Source organism: Monodon monoceros, unplaced genomic scaffold (genome assembly GCF_005190385.1).
Source record: "Monodon monoceros isolate NGI ecotype Baffin Bay Population unplaced genomic scaffold, NGI_Narwhal_1 Super_Scaffold_1, whole genome shotgun sequence".
Lineage (NCBI taxonomy): Eukaryota > Metazoa > Chordata > Mammalia > Artiodactyla > Monodontidae > Monodon > Monodon monoceros.
Window position 1 is genome coordinate 51,719,529 of NW_021703765.1, and position 17,564 is coordinate 51,737,092.

Here is a 17,564-nt window from a genome sequence, read left to right on the forward strand (position 1 = left end):
AGTCAAATAAACAAAAACAAAGCCAGAATCAGAATCTACCATCTCCATAAAAAATAAATAAAATATATGGAGATGGTGAACCTTATATAAAAATCACAGTATACGCCAAACATTTCAGACTTTTCATTTCAAACATTGCTGAAGTCCAGGCAAATCTATAGAATGGATGAAGACTTTAAAACAATGGTTAATACATTTGAAGAATACCCACAGGAAGCATGAAGGAATCTGGGGAGAGTTAAAAAGATAAGCACTGTACTTTCAAGTGCTATTTACCCTTAAAAGGTAAATGTCCCTCATGAAGGGTTCTTTGAACCTTTGGAGGCAATATTATGAAATAAGTTTGAAACTTCGGCCACAGTTTGTTGTTCTGGTAAAACGAAAATAATGTACCTCGATAATAATTCCCATGCTCGCCTGGATCGGGCTTGAGGAAGTTGAGGGGCCATTATGCGGCTGAGCCATAGCTGCACGGGGCAGGGCCGGACCTCAAGGGGTCTCCTCCCTTTGCCCCCAAAGTCAGCGGGGAACAGCCGCTGCCCGGCAGGAGCCTGGCCCTGGTGGGTGAAGTCGTGAACCCCGGAAACTCCGACCAAAGAGCATCGGCAAGAACAGAGCTGGTCCCCACAAACCTCCCAGCATCCAGGGGAGGGTCACACAGCGGCTCTGGAAGGATTCCTGCGAGTTCCTCTGGTTCACACCCCACTCTTTGACCCTCTCCTCTTCTGGTTGGACAATAGTTAAAGCCTCACGTCGAGGAGACAAAGCAGAAGCTGGAGCATGGTGGGTCCACTGAACCTTCTTACTAAGGGAAAATGCAGCCATGCTGTGTGAAGAGGGGGTCTTTTTTTTTTTTTAAACATCTTTATTGGAGTATAATTGCTTTACAATGGTGTGTTAGTTTCTGCTTCACAACAAAATGAATCAGTTATATATATACATATGTTCCCATTTCTCTTCCCGCTTGCGTCTCCCTCCCTCCCACCCTCCCTATCCCACCCCTCCAGGTGGTCACAAAGCACCGAGCTGATCGCCCTGTGCTATGCGGCTGCTTCCCACTAGCTATCTACCTTACGTTTGGTAGTGTATGTATGTCCATGCCTCTCTCTTTGTCGCAGTTCACCCTTCCCCCTCCCCATATCCTCAAGTCCATTCTCCAGTAGGTCTGTGTCTTTAGTCCTGTCTTACCCCTAGGTTCTTCATGACATTGTTTTTTCTTAAATTCCATATATGTTAGCATACGGTATTTGTCTTTCTCTTTCTGACTTACTTCACTCTGTATGACAGATACTACATCTATCCACCTCATTACAAATAGCTCAATTTCGTTTCTTTTTATGGCTGAGTAATATTCCATTGTATATATGTGCCACATCTTCTTTATCCATTCATCCAATGATGGGCACTTAGGTTGTTTCCTTCTCCGGGCTATTGTAAATAGAGCTTCAATGAACATTGTGGTACATGACTCTTTTTGAATTTTGGTTTTCTCAGGGTATATGCCCAGTAGTGGGATTGCTGGGTCATATGGTAGTGCTATTTGTAGTTTTTTAAGCAACCTCCATACTGTTCTCCATAGTGGCTGAACCAATTCACATTCCCACCAGCAGTGCAAGAGTGTTCCCTTTTCTCCACACCCTCTCCAGCATTTGTTTCTAGATTTTTTGATGATGGCCATTCTGACTGGTGTGAGATGATATCTCATTGTAGTTTTAATTTGCATTTCTCTAATGATTAATGATGTTGAGCATTCTTTCATGTGTTTGTTGGCAGTCTGTATATCTTCTTTGGAGAAATGTCTATTTAGGTCTTCTGCCCATTTTTGGATTGGGTTGTTTGTTTTTTTATTATTGAGCTGCATGAGCTGCTTATAAATTTTGGAGATTAATCCTTTGTCAGTTGCTTCATTTGCAAATATTTTCTCCCATTCTGAGGGTTGTCTTTTGGTCTTGTTTATGGTTTCCTTTGCTGTGCAAAAGCTTTGAAGTTTCATTAGGTCCCATTTGTTTATTTTTGTTTTTATTTCCATTTCTCTAGGAGGTGGGTCAAAAAGGATCTTGCTGTGATTTATGTCATAGAGTGTTCTGCCTATGTTTTCCTCTAAGAGTTTGATAGTTTCTGGCCTTACATTTAGGTCTTTAATCCATTTTGAGCTTATTTTTGTGTATGGTGTTAGGGAGTGTTCTAATTTCACTCTTTTACAGGTAGCTGTCCAGTTTACCCAGCACCACTTATTGAAGAGGCTATCCTTTCTCCACTGTACATTCCTGCCTCCTTTATCAAAGATAAGGTGACCATATGTGCGTGGGTTTATCTCTGGGCTTTCTATCCTGTTCCATTGATCTATCTGTTTTTGTGCCAGTACCATACTGTCTTGATTACTGTAGCTTTGTAGTATAGTCTGAAGTCAGGGAGCCCGATTCCTCCAGCTCCGTTTTTCGTTCTCAAGATTGCTTTGGCTATTTGGGGTCTTTTGTGTTTCCATACAAATTGTGAAATTTTTTGTTCTAGTTCTGTGAAAAATGCCATTGGTAGTTTGATAGGGATTGCATTGAATCTATAGATTGCTTTGGGTAGTAAAGTCATTTTCACAATGTTGATTCTTCCAATCCAAGAACGTGGTATATCTCTCTGGGGTCTGTTGTTTGTTTTTAGTTTAAGAACCTCTTTTCACAAAAGAGTGATCAATACTGGCCCAAAGTAAACTTGATAAATAATTAAACTGCCTGGGCATAGCGTTCCCACAGAGGTATTTGTTCTTTCAATACACAAATAAAGAGATTCAAAAGTAATAATAATAATATCTACAGTTGGTTTACTGGAGAGGAAATTTTTAGCCCTAATTTCCATTGTTATTAGTATGTAAGGAAATGTGAATTCTACACTTATGGGGAATATTAACAGGTACAACATTTCAAAACCTTAAAACTCTCTTTGACCCAGGAATTCCACGTCTGAGTATTTACCCTAAGGAAATAGAGATGCGTAAATTATTTAAATACAAAAGTGAGTATTGCATCAGTAATATCTGAAACACTGAATAATTGGAAACCATATACATCTCCAACAAGAGGAACGTGGTTAAAAGAATCAAAGTATTGCATACATGTAATAGAAGTCTATGCAACCATTAAATCAGGACTGGAAAGAATATTCAATAACATTGTATAGTTAGGTTTAAAAAAAAAAGGCAAACAAAAAACAGTGTGTACAAAGTGATCTCAACTTTCAAAATGCAAATTTGTTTAAAAATAAGAAACACATAAAACAAAAAATAAGTAATACTCTTAGTCTTATGGGATATTTTTATTCTTTCTTAATGTTAATCTTGATTCTATAAACTTGCATCAAGTACACTTATTTTCCTTGACTTAAATAAAAATGAATATAACTTGGTAATGAGTTGCCTCTAAACATAATATTACAATATATTTCAAAGCAAAAAATGTGATTATAAAATTTGTCATAGTGTGTTTGCTCTTATAGGCTATTCATAAACTATGACATAAACCAAAAGTAAGGTGAATTAAAATTGTGTGAGTTGTTATGGATTCGCTGCTGAAAAGTAAGGCAAGAGTAATAGACCAATAATGATCCAATAATGATCTTTAAGTATTTTAAAACAGAAGTCAATTCACTGAATAATATTCTTCGAAAGTGGAGGGATATACTATGGACTAAAACTCAACCTTTAGTAAAAGAAAAGAACAAGAGAGAAAATAGAAAGGATAAGGTGATATAGAAAGGGTAAAGATCTTATTTTCCTTCCTTTTACACCCATAATGGCGATGTTGTTAATAAGTGTACCATAAAACTTCCCTTAATTCTACTCATTGAATCAAATGAGTTGTTTCCGAAACCTGCATCTGCAAAAAATGTCCTCTGTGAATAAATACAAGGGACATGAAGAATTAATAGGCAAGGGTTTCCCTGGTGGCGCAGTGGTTGAGAGTCCGCCTGCCGATGAAGGGGACAGGGGTTCGTGTCCCGGTCCGGGCAGATCCCACATGCCGCAGAGCGGCTGGGCCCGTGAGCCATGGCTGCTGAGCCTGCGCGTCCAAAGCCTGTGCTCCGCAACGGGAGAGGCCACAACAGTGAGAGGCCCACGTACTGCAAAAAAAAAAAAAAAAAAAAATGAATAGGCAAAATATCCATTTTCGGCATCCCAGAAATCCAGACATCTCCTTTTAATTACATTTATCCATATTGATAGCGATATCGATACAGATATAAAATGCTAGAGAAACATTTGTAAACAAGTCTTTTTGAATGCATTTGTGAGCTGAAAGAAGTAATGAGCTTAAACTAAAAACAAGTATATAATAATGGTGGGAACACAGAATTAAGTGGAAGAGTAGAGTCATGCAAACTTGAAGCCTTTTGTTGAACCAGAGAAAGTCACATTTAGTTTTTTTCTCATCTGTGGGTCTTGAAAGTACAGAAGACAAAACAGAGACACCCTCTGCCTGGGAAATAATAGAAGCAACTCCTCCCTCTTGGCCCCCCTTCCCCTTAAAGCCAGAAACACAAAGGGGGTTTGTGTGAGTTTGCAGGAGAGGAGGGAGGAAAGACCACTACCCCACCAGGAAAACTCAAGTCTTGGTGTTGATTCCAGAGTAAAACACCTTCCCTGAGAATGAAAACCTTCAGTAGGTCTCACATGGGTTTGCAGCCAAACTTCAAATTTATTTGGATTTTCTGAAAAATTTCAGGCCAGGAACTAAGTGTAAAGTGGCCTCCAAGGATATACAAGGTTCTGATCTAGTAATGGTGCTCACACTGGGAAACGTGGATTGGACAGAGAACTTCTAAGATTGACCCCTTGTGCGATTTGAATTTTGAAACCTCTGTTTATAAAATTTTTAAAATTAAGTGATCCTTGACTGAGAGTGTCTGTAGTATGTTCCTGGTTAAGAATTGCTTATAGATATATTCCCAGAATCTATGGATTTATGAAGAATGACTCTTTAGAAAATGTCACAAAAACTAGAGTCTAAAATAAAGACATTTAATAAGCTAAATGCTCCCTACTTTGTAAAATAATCACACAGCAGCTCACTTGAAGACCTCATCTATTATCCTGAACCAGAGTAGCTGTCTTATATACTGATATGACCAATTTCCTTCTCATGCTATTCTTAATTTCTTTGGTCTCTGAAAGACACCTTGGAATCAGAACTGCCTCTAAAAATTAGGAATGAAGGACCAAACACTTCAGAGGCCTATGTATTTACTTGTTTTCTTATTTTTAAAGAGCTCACTAGTTTCAGAAACAAAGCAAAACAAGAAACCTAAGGATGGAAAAGAAACATTCAGGCATTAAAGTACGTAATATTTCCGCATGCAAGAAGGATGTTGATACCTTTGCTTCAAGTTTAAAGTCCAATAAAGGATGCCTTATAATAATGAATTTTAATTTCAAGCTAACTGTAATGGCTTTATACATGCGTGCACACACACACACACACACACACACACACACACACACACCCCTTTGATTCGCAGAAGGTGCCAGAGTATGCATAAGACAGAGGAAAACACTTGGAACTTTACATATACTGAGTGATGGGTCTTGGGGAAGCCAGGATATATGAAACAAAGGATTTTAAATGAAAAAAAAAAAAGAAGAAGAGTATCCACATGAGACAGCCGAGGTAGAAGCCTGCACTCCTAGCTGATGTAAAGAGCAATGGCAGTTGAATTAGAGCAGCGTGTCCAGTCTTCTATCTGTGACTCTGTCAATTATATTTATTACCAGAACCCCTGAGTAAAAAGCTGGTAGTACATTTCTAATGCTAATTTCTCTGTCCACACTTTGGAGAAGAGATATCAAGGTGATATCTGGAATTGAAAGTTATGTGTGGTTATCAGAAGACTCAGAAACACTTTTCTGGTGGACACTGGGTCAGGAAGAGGCCACATATGCCCAGCTATAGGAATAGTACCTGCCCCACTCCACAGCTAGAAACATACTCTGTGGAGAGGAGCATGGAAAACAGCCATACTCACATATAACATGCATGTCAACTGAAATATTATCCTCTTCAATTGTACTCTTTTCAATTATCATATTTCTCAAAGCACAGCTAAAAACCAAGGGTAGGCAGAAAAAAGACCGCTAACATTAATACAATGCTTACTGCTTACCAGATACTATATTGGGTATGTTTATTGTGTCATCACACTTAATAACACACTAGTGTCAGATTTGTATTCTTATTCCCATTTTGCATACAGGGCAAAGTGAGATAAATTGCCTGTTTTTTAAAGCTATAAATAGAAATGTAGAGATTGAGTCCATTCCTCTTTGACTATAAATGAAGTGCGCTGTACAAACACAACAGCTGCCACTCATTGCATGTATCATGTGCCGAGCCTACAGTAAATCAGTTGCATTGTATCCTTATAACAATGCTGTAAGTGTTCTTATTTCCCACTTTTATAGAGAAGAAAAACACTGTTTAAGAGATTAAGTAACAACCAAGGGCACAGAATTTCAATAGCTGGAGCCAAGACAAAAATCCATATCTGTGTATCCAAACTCTAAGTATTTATCACTGCACTCTCCTTCCTCTGTATTTACAGTTCTTGCCTGGAAACATCTACTCACACTGGGACTTGCCAGATTATTAGCTTTGACCCCTCGGGGCCTTAGGCTAACTCAGTAAAATTAGCTCACAAAATCTACGACATCTCATTGACCTCAGGATTTTAGCACCATGGTAGGGCTTATAACAGCCTGTCTCATAAATAACTCCTGAGACCAACCTGTAGTTTTAAAAATTAAGGATTATTGGCTTCTTGCCATAAGGGAGGACACTCTAAGAAAAACCTAGAATGCCTCTCCCCAAACAAAGAACTAGATAAGGTTATTATAGAATTTGGGCATGGGGGTAGGGAAGTGAGAAGTTTAGATAATTTTATTAAGCAATGTTTGGCTCAAGGTAAAGCAGATCTGTGTGTAAATACCAGTCCTGGGCTATGTAGATTTAGGGCTATGTTTCTTTGGAAGATACAATGTTAAGGTAAATAAGGAATGCCTTGTCTGGAAATCCCTTCTCTGGAATCTGCAGGACTGCTTCTATGCATCTGAGACTCAGATAATTCACGTAAGAGTAGGCTGTTCCGTTCTTAGTGAAATGGTATCAAGCAGCAAAGTTTCTGAGGGAAACAGTTTTAGTCTTCACAAAACTAAGTCCTGTCCTTCTGTTTAAGAACAAAATGAAGTTTTTACAGGTTTACAGGGTTGAGCAGGCAACTTTTCAAGACTAGTTTAAAAAATGCATATCTCTCAAGATAAGTCACGTCTCTTCTCCAAACTGCATCATTTCCCAGCACCTTCCTAGTTTAACACCTTTGCCATGGCCTCAATATCTGAGATCCCATGACAAGCAAAGGGACACTCCAGGCAGGATGTGGAGTGGAGAGCAGGAAAGGGAGTCACTGAGGAAGGTGGGAGGCTCCCTGGGGGGGTGGGGTGGGGAGCAGTGCCCAGCAATGGGCTCGGGTGGACTGGGAACCGATGGTATAGCAGATAGCCATCTGATAGGACAAAAGGACTAAATGCAAAGAAGGAATATGCTGACTTCCCTTCTCTCTGTGAGTTAGTGGGAAGAGAAGAAGGAACGGTCCTTCATTGGAAAGTTCTTTAAGGGATGTTTTGGTGCCAAGGCAATGTTAGACTTCAGGTAAAAAGCAAAGGCAGAAAACACTGAAAAGGAAGATGAAAGTTTTCCTCATTTACAAAATTCTCCTAATGGAAAAAATTTCAATTCCCTGGAAGACTGTAAAAGGCACCTGGAACAGTTCTTTGCTCATGGGAAGATGGAATTATGAAGTTGCCTGAAAAATGGCAGAAAATAGTGGGAAAAATGGTGAATACATTGTTCAATAAAGTTCTTGGTGAAAATGAAAAAAAAAACGAAAAAAACACATAGAAAAAAAAACTGGCAGGAAAAATAACAGGAGTCTAGTAGTCTTTGGGAGGGAAAATGAGAGTAATGGCAGTGAGGGTTTGTGCCTTGGATTATCTTTCAACTGTACAAGGGTTTAAGACTTAGGATGTTAGAGATGTAACCAGGGGAAACAATTGCATGTAAGAGGAGAGATTGCTAAGGTAATGAAATTTAGTTACTAGAGAAGTTTGTAGAATTCACCATTTCTTAAGTTACAAATGGAAATTCAAGTTATGCCCTGGATGTGACAGAAACACTAGATGTCTCTTAACACTTGCTCTCCACTCACCCTTTCTCTCCTGTAACAGAACCTTCAATTTCAGCTGGGCACAAGGCTGTATAAATACTACATTTCCCAGCGTCCCTTGAAGCTAGATGTGTCCATGTGACTAATATATGGACAAAAGGACACAAGCAGAAGTGGACTGTAGAGCTGCTAGGAAATGCCCGTTTTGGGCCATTTTTTTCAATATTTTTGCCTGTGATGACTGGAACCTGAGCCACATCCTAGACCATGAAGTAGAAGTCATGTGCCGAGGAAAGCAAGTCAGCAAACTAGAAGGAGCCCTGATGATTCTGTGAAGCCATCGTACCACCAGAGCTGGACTGCCAGTCATTTTTCATGAGTGAGAAATAAGCATCTTATTTAATCCACTGTCATTTGTGGCTCTTTGTCACTCACAGCCCCAAGCAATCCTAGATGACACATTGGTCCTTGGCTTTAACAGCAAAGCCCTAGGATTGGACATTGGCTTTGTTATATTGTGCCCCCCACTAAGATGCCATGTCACAAAACTGTGCATCAGTTACAGAGGCAATTTGAGATTAAAACATAATAAAATAATATTCTTGGACAAAAACATGGCACTATATTTAAAACACATGAAGATTGAATAAAACTGTCAGGAGGCTAATTTTTTTAAATTGGAGTCAATGAAGTATAGTGGTCAAGAGTGCACATTCTGGGGCTTCCCTGGTGGCGCAGTGGTTGAGAGTCCACCTGCCAATGCAGGGCACACGGGTTCGTGCCCCGGTCCAGGAGGATCCCACATGCCGCGGAGCGGCTGGGCCCATGAGCCATGGCCGCTGAGCGTCCGGAGCCTGTGCTCCGCAATGGGAGAGGCCACAGCAGTGAGAGGCCCGCGTACCGCAAAAAAAAAAAAAAAAAGTGCACATTCTGGAAATCAAATCCTTTCTCTGCCACCTACTGTGTAAATGGGGACAAATTACTTTCCTTCTCTTTGCCTCAGTTTCCACATCTGTAAAATGAGAATAATTACAGAACCTCTTCTCTAGGGCTGTTGTAAGAACCAAATGACTTAATATTTGTGAGATGCTTAGAGTAACGCCTGGCAGATAAATTGCGTTAACTAACCTACCTAACCTACAAAAATATTTCATTTCCATGAATAGCTAAATTTAAGGTTAGACAATAGAATGCACTCTTTGATGAGGAGAACAAAGTTAATAGGAGATGGCACTTGATATTACTCCATACGGTAATGGAAAGAGAATTTATCACCCAAGAGCTATCCTTCCTATGGACCATTCCAAATGTGTAGGCACAACTGGCACAATTCAATTTTAGGGTTTGCAAAGGTCACTACAACTGTCAATGAAATGGAAAACTCTGTAATATATTTAAAGAAATAACCTGAAGTATACTGAAGTATCTTTATTTCCATTAATTTTCTTGCCTCCCAATGCTGACAGCTCTAGCTAAATAAGGAATAACTCTTAGTAATTATCTGATATAATTTTTCTATTTTTTGATATATAACTAGGTCATAGAATAAGTCTGGAAGTAACAGACTAAATATTTTAAAAGATCTTCATGCATTATTTTTAATTTCCTGCAAGAGGAAAAATTGCAATTTTCTATGGAACTTTCACAGAAAGTTAAAAATGTTACAGATATGGAAACTTTTCAACAGTTCTTTTAGCCTATAAATTTTTGGGTAAACCAAACAGAGATATGAGAACCTCTTTTCAGTAAAGTAAGTAGGTTAAAACATTGTAATTGTCAGAACCACGGTCAAGGATGCTCCTTTTCCCTCATCTTCCCTTATTGTCAGGTTTTGTCTTTTTCCCTTGATATGTTATCTCAGTCTTTAAATGGCTTCTCTGCATACTGAATGAAAATATGCCGGCCAATTCGAATCTTTGTCGTCACTCAGCAAACTGAAAATCAATTTATAAACAGCAAGCTTGAAAGGTCTAGCTTGGAAAATACAAAAGCTCAAGGAGGAATCATGCAGGATGAGCAGCTGGCCTTTCTTCTCGTAGAATAGCAGTTTATAAACTTCCTCTCTCTCTGAGGCTTTTGCACCATACTGGGAAACTTCCAAATATAACTCCATTACAGAGCCATCTGAAGAAGCTAAAAAACTTGCATGCTGATCCACAGTGTAAACCGTATGACGTCCAATATTTGTCAAAACATTTCACCTCTGCAGCCACTGAACCTGTAATGACAAGGACTAAGAATGGGTTGACAGCAAGAGCACAATTAGTACTCACTGGAGAAAACTGAAGGGAAGTTTGAAATAAATCTTTAAGAGTAGAAGACATACTTTAAAAAAGTGTTTTTTTGGACATTTAAAAATATACTAGAAAATTTCCCACCATTAAATGCCTTAAGTATTCTAAATTTTGGTTTTCTTTTTCCTTAGCCCACAGATCTTGACAACCAACAACACTTATTAAGATCCTCTTGTACTTGGAACTTCATTGGGCATCATCTTGTATTTTATTTTTGCTCAGAGATATATTCTATCAACTTTTGCCCATTCCAAGTCTACAAACACAGACTTGTAGATGCTGAATGAGCACCATTGTTTCTGGTCTGGGCAGACAAGATTTGGAAAGATTTAATGTGCTGTTTAAGCTCAAAAATGAGTATGGGGCAATTAACTGAAGGAGTTCTTTTAAAAATCAATATAGGATAACTCAATTAGAAATGACCAGTGTATACCTGAAACTGTTTTTCTCCCTGTTTGTTTTGAAAATTTCATCAGATGAGATTTTATTTTTACATTCTGCTTCCATCTGTTCTCCTCAGAGTTCTGCTTAAGTTACTTTGGTAACTAAAGAGTACCAGAAATCTCAAGACTCAATACCAAGGCTGAAGAAGCAAGTTTGAAAATGGACCAAAAGCAATGGAAGCCAAGTAAGTGAAACTTCAGTTGTAATCATGCCATCTGATGAATCTGGTGAAAATGCCACTTCCTCTACCACTGGTATGGCTGCCACTAACAACACAGGGGATGTTGATGATGGGGGAGGCGATGCACATGAGGGAGCAAAGGGTATACAGGAAATCTCTGTGCCTTCTGCTCAGCACTGCTGTGAACCTATTACTACTCTATGAAGTCTATTTTAAAAAAGGAGCAAAGTATGGAAAGGGAAAAACAGTTTAACTTTACATTGGAGAAACCTGGCAGACACCATCTTAACTAAGTGATCAAGTGACTTTAAAAAATTTTTTTATTTGGCTTCCCTGGTGGTGCAGTGGTTGAGAGTCCGCCTGCCGATGCAGGGGACACGGGTTTGTGTCCCGGTCCGGGAAGATCCCACATGCCACGGAGCGCCTGGCCCCATGAGCCATGGCCGCTGAGCCTGCACATCCTGTGCTCCGCTACAGGAGAGGCCACAACAGTGAGAGGCCCGTGTACCGCAAAAAAAAAAAAACCAAAAAAAAACAAAAACCGAGCTGATTTCCCCGTGCTGTGCGGCTGCTTCCCACTAGCTATCTATTTTAGATTTGGTACTGTATATATGTCCATGCCACTCTCTCACTTCGTCGCAACTTACTTCCCCCTCCCCATGTCCTCAAGTCCATTCGCTACGTCTGTGTCTTTATTCCTCTCCTGCCCCTAGGTTCTTCAGAACCTTTTTGTTTTCTTAGATTCCACATACATGGGTTAGCATATGGTATTTGTTTTTCTCTTTCTGGCTTACTTCACTCTGTATGACAGACTCTAGGTCCATCCACCTCACTACAAATAACTCAATTTCGTTTCTTTTTGTGGCTGAGTAATACTCCATTGTATATATGTGCCACATTTTCTTTATCCATTCACCTGTCGATGGACACTTAGGTTGCTTCCATGTCATGGCTATTGTAAATAGAGCTGCAATGAACATTGTGGTACATGAGTCTTCTTGAATTATGGTCTTCTCAGGGTATATGCCCAGTAGTGGGATTGCTGGGTCGTATGGTAATTCTATTTTTAGTTTTTTAAGTAACCTCCATTCTGTTCTCCATAGTGGCTGTATCAATTTACATTCCCACCAACAGTGCAAGAGGGTTCCCTTTTCTCCACACCCTCTCCAGCATTTACTATTTGTAGATTTTTTGATGATGGCCATTCTGACTGGTGTGAGGTGATACCTCACTATGGTTTTGATTTGCAGTGCTCTAATGATTAGTGATGTTGAGCATCCTTTCATGTGTTTGTTGGTAATCTGTATATCTTCTTTGGAAAAATGTCTATTTAGGCCTGCCCATTTTGAGATTGGGTTCTTTGTTTTTTGATATTAAGGTGCATGAGCTGCTTGTATATTTTGGAGATTAACCTTTATCAGTTGCTTCATTTGCAAATATTTTCTCCTATTCTGAGGATTGTCTTTTCATCTTGTTTATGTTTTCTTTTGCTGTGCAAAAGCTTTGAAGTTTCATTAGGTCCCATTTGTTTATTTTTGTTTTTATTTCCATTACTCTAGGAGGTGGGTCCAAAAGGATTTTGCTGTGATTTATGTCATAGAGTGTTCTGCCTATGTTTTCCTCTAAGAGTTTGATAGTGTCTGGCCTTACATTTAGGTCTTTAATGCATTTTGAGTTTGTGTGTATGGTGTTAGGGAGCGTTCTAATATCATTGTTTTAAGTGGAGCTGTCCAGTTTTCCCAGCACCACTTATTGAAGAGGCCGTCTTTTCTCCATTGTATATTCTTGCCTCCTTTATCAAAGAAAGGTGAGCATATGTGCATGGGTTTATCTTTGGGCTTTCTATCCTGTTCCATTGATCTATCTTTCTGTTTTTGTGCCAGTACCATACTGTCTTGATTACTGTAGCTTTGTAGTATAGTCTTAAGTCTGGGAGCCTGATTCCTCCAGCTCCATTTTTCTTTCTCAAGATTGCTTTGGCAATCGGAGTCTTTTGTGTTTCCCTACAAATTGTGAAATTTTTTGTTCTAGTTCTGTGAAAAATGCCATTGGTAGTTTGAGAGGGATTGCATTGAATCTGTAGATTGTTTTGGGTAGTATAGTTATTTTCACCATTTTGATTCTTCCAACCCAAGAACATGGCATCTCCATCTGTTTGTTTGATCTTTCTTTCATCAGTGTCTTATAGTTTACCGCATACAGGCCTTTTTTCTCCTTAGCTACGTTTATTCCTAGGTATTTTATTCTTTTTGTTGCAGTGGTAAATGGGAGTGTTTCCTTAATTTCTCTTTCACAGTTTTCATCAATAGTGTATAGGAATATGAGAGAGTTCTGTGCATTAATTTTGTATCCTGCTACTTTACCAAATTCATTGATTAGCTCTAGTATTTTTCTTGTAGCAGTTTTAGGATTCTCTATGTATAGTATCGTATCATCTGCAAACACTGACAGTTTTACTTCTTCTTTTCTTATTTGGATTCCTTTTATTTCTTTTCTGTCTCTGATTGCTGTGGATAAACTTCCAAAACTATGTTGAATAATAGTGGTGAGAGTGAGCAACCTTGTCTTGTTCCTGATATCAGTGGAAATGCTTTCAGTTTTTCACCATTGAGGACGATGTTGGCTGTGGGTTTGTCATATATGGCCTTTATTATGTTGAGGAAAGTTCCCTCTATGCCTACTTCCTGGATGGTTTTTATCATAAATGGGTGTTGAATTTTATCAAAAGCTTTCTCTGCATCTATTGAGATGATCATATGGTTTTTCTCCTTCAATTTGTTAATATGGTTTATCACATTGATAGATTTGCGTATATTGAAGAATCCTTGCATTCCTGGAATAAACCCCACTTGATCATGGTGTATGATCCTTTTAATGTGCTGTTGGATTCTGTTTGCTAGTATTTTGTTGAGGATTTTTGCATCTGTATTCATCAGTGATATAGGCCTGTAGTTTTCTTTTCTTGTAACATCTGTGTCTGGTTTTGGTATCAGAGTGATGGTGGCCTTGTAGATGAGTTTGGGACTCTTCCTCCTTCTGCTGTATTTTGGAAGAGTTTGAGAAGGATGAGTGTTAGCTCTTCTCTAAATGTTTGATAGAATTCGCCTGTGAAGCCATCTGGTCCTGGGCTTTTGTTTGTTGGAAGATTTTAAATCACAGCTTCCATTTCACTGCTTGTGATTGGTCTGTTCATATTTTATATTTCTTCCTGGTTCAGTCTTCGAAGGTTGTGCTTTTCTAAGAATTTGTCCATTTCTTCCAGGTTGTCCATTTTATTGGCATGTAGTTGACTGTAGTAATCTCTCATGATCCTTTGTATTTCTGCAGTGTCAGTTGATACTTCTTTTTCATTTCTAATTCTATTGATTTGAGTCTTCTCCCTTTTTTTCTTGATGAGTCTGGCTAATGGTTTATCAATTTTGTTTACCTTCTCAAAGAACCAGCTTTTAGTTTTATTGACCTTTGCTATCATTTCTTCATTTCTTTTTCATTTATTTCTGATCTGCTCTTTATGATTTCTTTCCTTCTGCTTTGTTTTGTTGTTGTTGTTCTTCATTCTCTAATTGCTTTACGTGTAAGGTTAGGTTGTTTATTTGTGATGTTTCTTGCCTCTAGAGGTAGGATTGTACGGCTATAATCTACCCTCTTAGAACGGATTTTGCTGCATCCCAAAGGTTTTGGGTCATCGTGTTTTCATTGTCATTTGTTTCTAGGTATTTTTCTAATTTCCTCTTTGATTTCTTCAGTGATCTCTTGTTTATTCAGTAGTGTATTGTTTAGCGTCCATGTGTTTGTATTTCTTACAGATGTTTCCCTGTAATTGATATCTAGTCTCATAGCATTGTGGTCGGAAAAGATACTTCATACGATTTCAATTTTCTTAAATTTACCAAGGCTTGATTTGTGACCCAAGATATGATCTATCCTGGAGAATGTTCCATGAGCACTTGAGAAGAAAGTGTATTCTCTTGTTTTTGGATGGAATGTCCTATAAAAATTAAGTCCATCTTGTTTAATGTATCATGTAAAGCTTGTGTTTCCTTATTTATTTTCATTTTGATTGATCTTTCCACTGGTGAAAGGGGGGTGTTAAAGTCCCCTAGTATGATTGTGTTACTGTCAATTTCCCCTTTTATGGCTGTCAGCATTTGCCTTATGTATTGAGGTGCTCCTATGTTGGTTGCATAAATATTTACAATTGTTATATCTTCTTCTTGGATTGATCATTATGTAGTGTCCTTCTTTGTCTCTTGTAATAGTCTTTATTTTAAAGTCTATTTTGTCTGATATGAGAATTTCTACTCCAGCATTCTTTTGATTTCCATTTGCATGGAATATCTTTTTCCATACCCTCACTTTCAGTCTGTACGTGTCCCTAGGTCTGAAGTGAGTCTCTTGTAGACAGCATATAAATGGGTCTTGTTTTGTATCCACTCAGCCAATCTATGTCTTTTGGTTGGAGCATTTAATCCATTTGCATTTAAGGTAATTATTGATATGTATCTTCCTATTCCCATTTTCTTAATTGTTTTGGGTTTGTTATTGTAGGTCTTTTCCTTTTCTTGTGTTTCCTGCATAGAGAAGTTCCTTTAGCATTTGCTGTAAAGCTGGTTTGGTCGTGTTGAATTCTCTCAGCTTTTGCTTGTCTGTAAAGGTTTTAATTTCTCCATCAAACCTGAATGAGATCCTTGCTGGGTAGAGTAATCTTGGTTGTAGTTTTTTCCTTTTCATCACTTTAAATATGTCCTGCCACTCCCTTCTGGCTTGCAGAGTTTCTGCTTAAAAATCAGCTGTTAACCTTATGGGGATTCCCTTGTGTGTTATTTGTTGTTTTTCCCTTGCTGCTTTTAATATTTTTTTCTTTGTATTTAATTTTTGATAGTTTGATTAATATGTGTCCTGGCATGTTTCTCCTTGGATTTATCCTGTATGGGACTCTCTGTGCTTCCTGGACTTGATTAACTATTTCCTTTCCTGTATTAGGGAAGTTTTCAACTATAATCTCTTCAAATATTTTCTCAGTCCCTTTCTTATTCTCTTTTTCTTCTGGGACCCCTATAATTCGAATGTTGGTGTGTTTAATGTTGTCCCAGAGGTCTCTGAGACTGTTCTCAATTCTTTTCTTTTTCCTTTATTCTGCTCTGCAGTAGTTATTTCCACTATTTTATCTTCCAGGTCACTTATCTGTTCTTCTGCCTCAGTTATTCTGCTATTGATCCCTTCTAGAGAATTTTTTATTTATTTTGTTGTTCATCACTGTTTGTTTGCTCGCTCTTTTGTTCTTCTAGTTCCTTGTTAAATGTTTCTTGTGTTTTCTCCATTCTATTTCCAAGATTTTGGATCATCTTTACTATCATTGCTCTGAATTATTTTTCAGGCAGACTGCCTATTTCCTCTTCATTTGTTAGGTCCTTTGGGTTTTTGCCTTGCTCCTTCATCTGCTGTGTGTTTCTCTGTCTTCTCATTAGATCTTAGCTAAGAGCTGGGTCTTAGCATTGAAACAGAGGTATCTGGGAGAGCTCTCAATGATTGATATTATGTGGGGCCAGGAGGTCTCTGCTGGTCCAGTGTCCTGAACTTGGCTCTCCTACCTCACAGGCTCAGGCCTGACACCTGGCTGGACCACCAAGACCCTGTCAGCCACATGGCTCAAAAGAAAAGGGAGAAAAGAAAGAAAGAAAGAAAAAATAATTAAAATTAAAAAATTTAAAAGTTATTAAAATAGAAAAAGTATTTTAAAAAAAAGAGCAACCAAACCAATAAAGAAATCCACCAATGATAACGAGCACTAAAAAGTAAACTAAGAAAACTATATAAATCAAAACTAGTCACTCACATACAGCAAACCCCAAGTCTACAGTTGGTCCCAAAGTCCACCGCCTCAATTTTGGGATGATTCATTGTCTATTCAGGTATTCAACACATTCAGGGTACATCTATCTAGTTGATTGCGGAAATTTAATCTGCTGCTCCTGAGGCTGCACGGCGAAATTTCCTTTCTCTTTTTTTTTCACACAGCTCTTGGGTTTCAGCTTTGGATTTGGCCCCACCTCTGCATGTAGAGGTCGCCCTCTGGCGTCTGTTCTTTGCCCAGACAGGAGGGGTTTAAAGGAGTGGCTTATTAGGGGGCTGTGGCTCACTTAGACCACGGGGAGAGAGGGGTACAGCATGCGGGGCAATCCTGCGGTGGTAGAGGCCGGCGTGATGTTGCAACAGCCTGAGGCATGCCATGTATTCTCCTGGGGAAGTTGTCCCTGGATCACAGGACCCTGGCAGTGGTGGGCTTCACAGGCTCCTGTGAGGGGAAGTGTGTATAGTGACCTGAGCTTGCACACAGGGTTCTTGGTGGCTGCATCAGCAGCGTTAGCGTTTCATGCCCATCTCTAGTGTCTGCACTGATAGCTGCAGCTCGTGCCCATCTCTGGAACTCGTTTAGGCGGTGC

The 17,564-nt window shown here is 38.9% G+C and overlaps 1 long non-coding RNA gene across 1 annotated transcript in view; it reads left to right on the forward strand.

The window, feature by feature from the left end:
• The first annotated feature begins 360 nt into the window (after positions 1-360).
• Positions 361-17,564, forward strand: part of LOC114894201 — a 30,707-nt gene continuing 13,503 nt past the window's right edge. The window contains exons 1-2 of the long non-coding RNA XR_003793166.1: positions 361-783; positions 11,017-11,124. This is a non-coding gene — a long non-coding RNA (uncharacterized LOC114894201). The remainder of the gene's footprint in view (positions 784-11,016; positions 11,125-17,564) is intronic.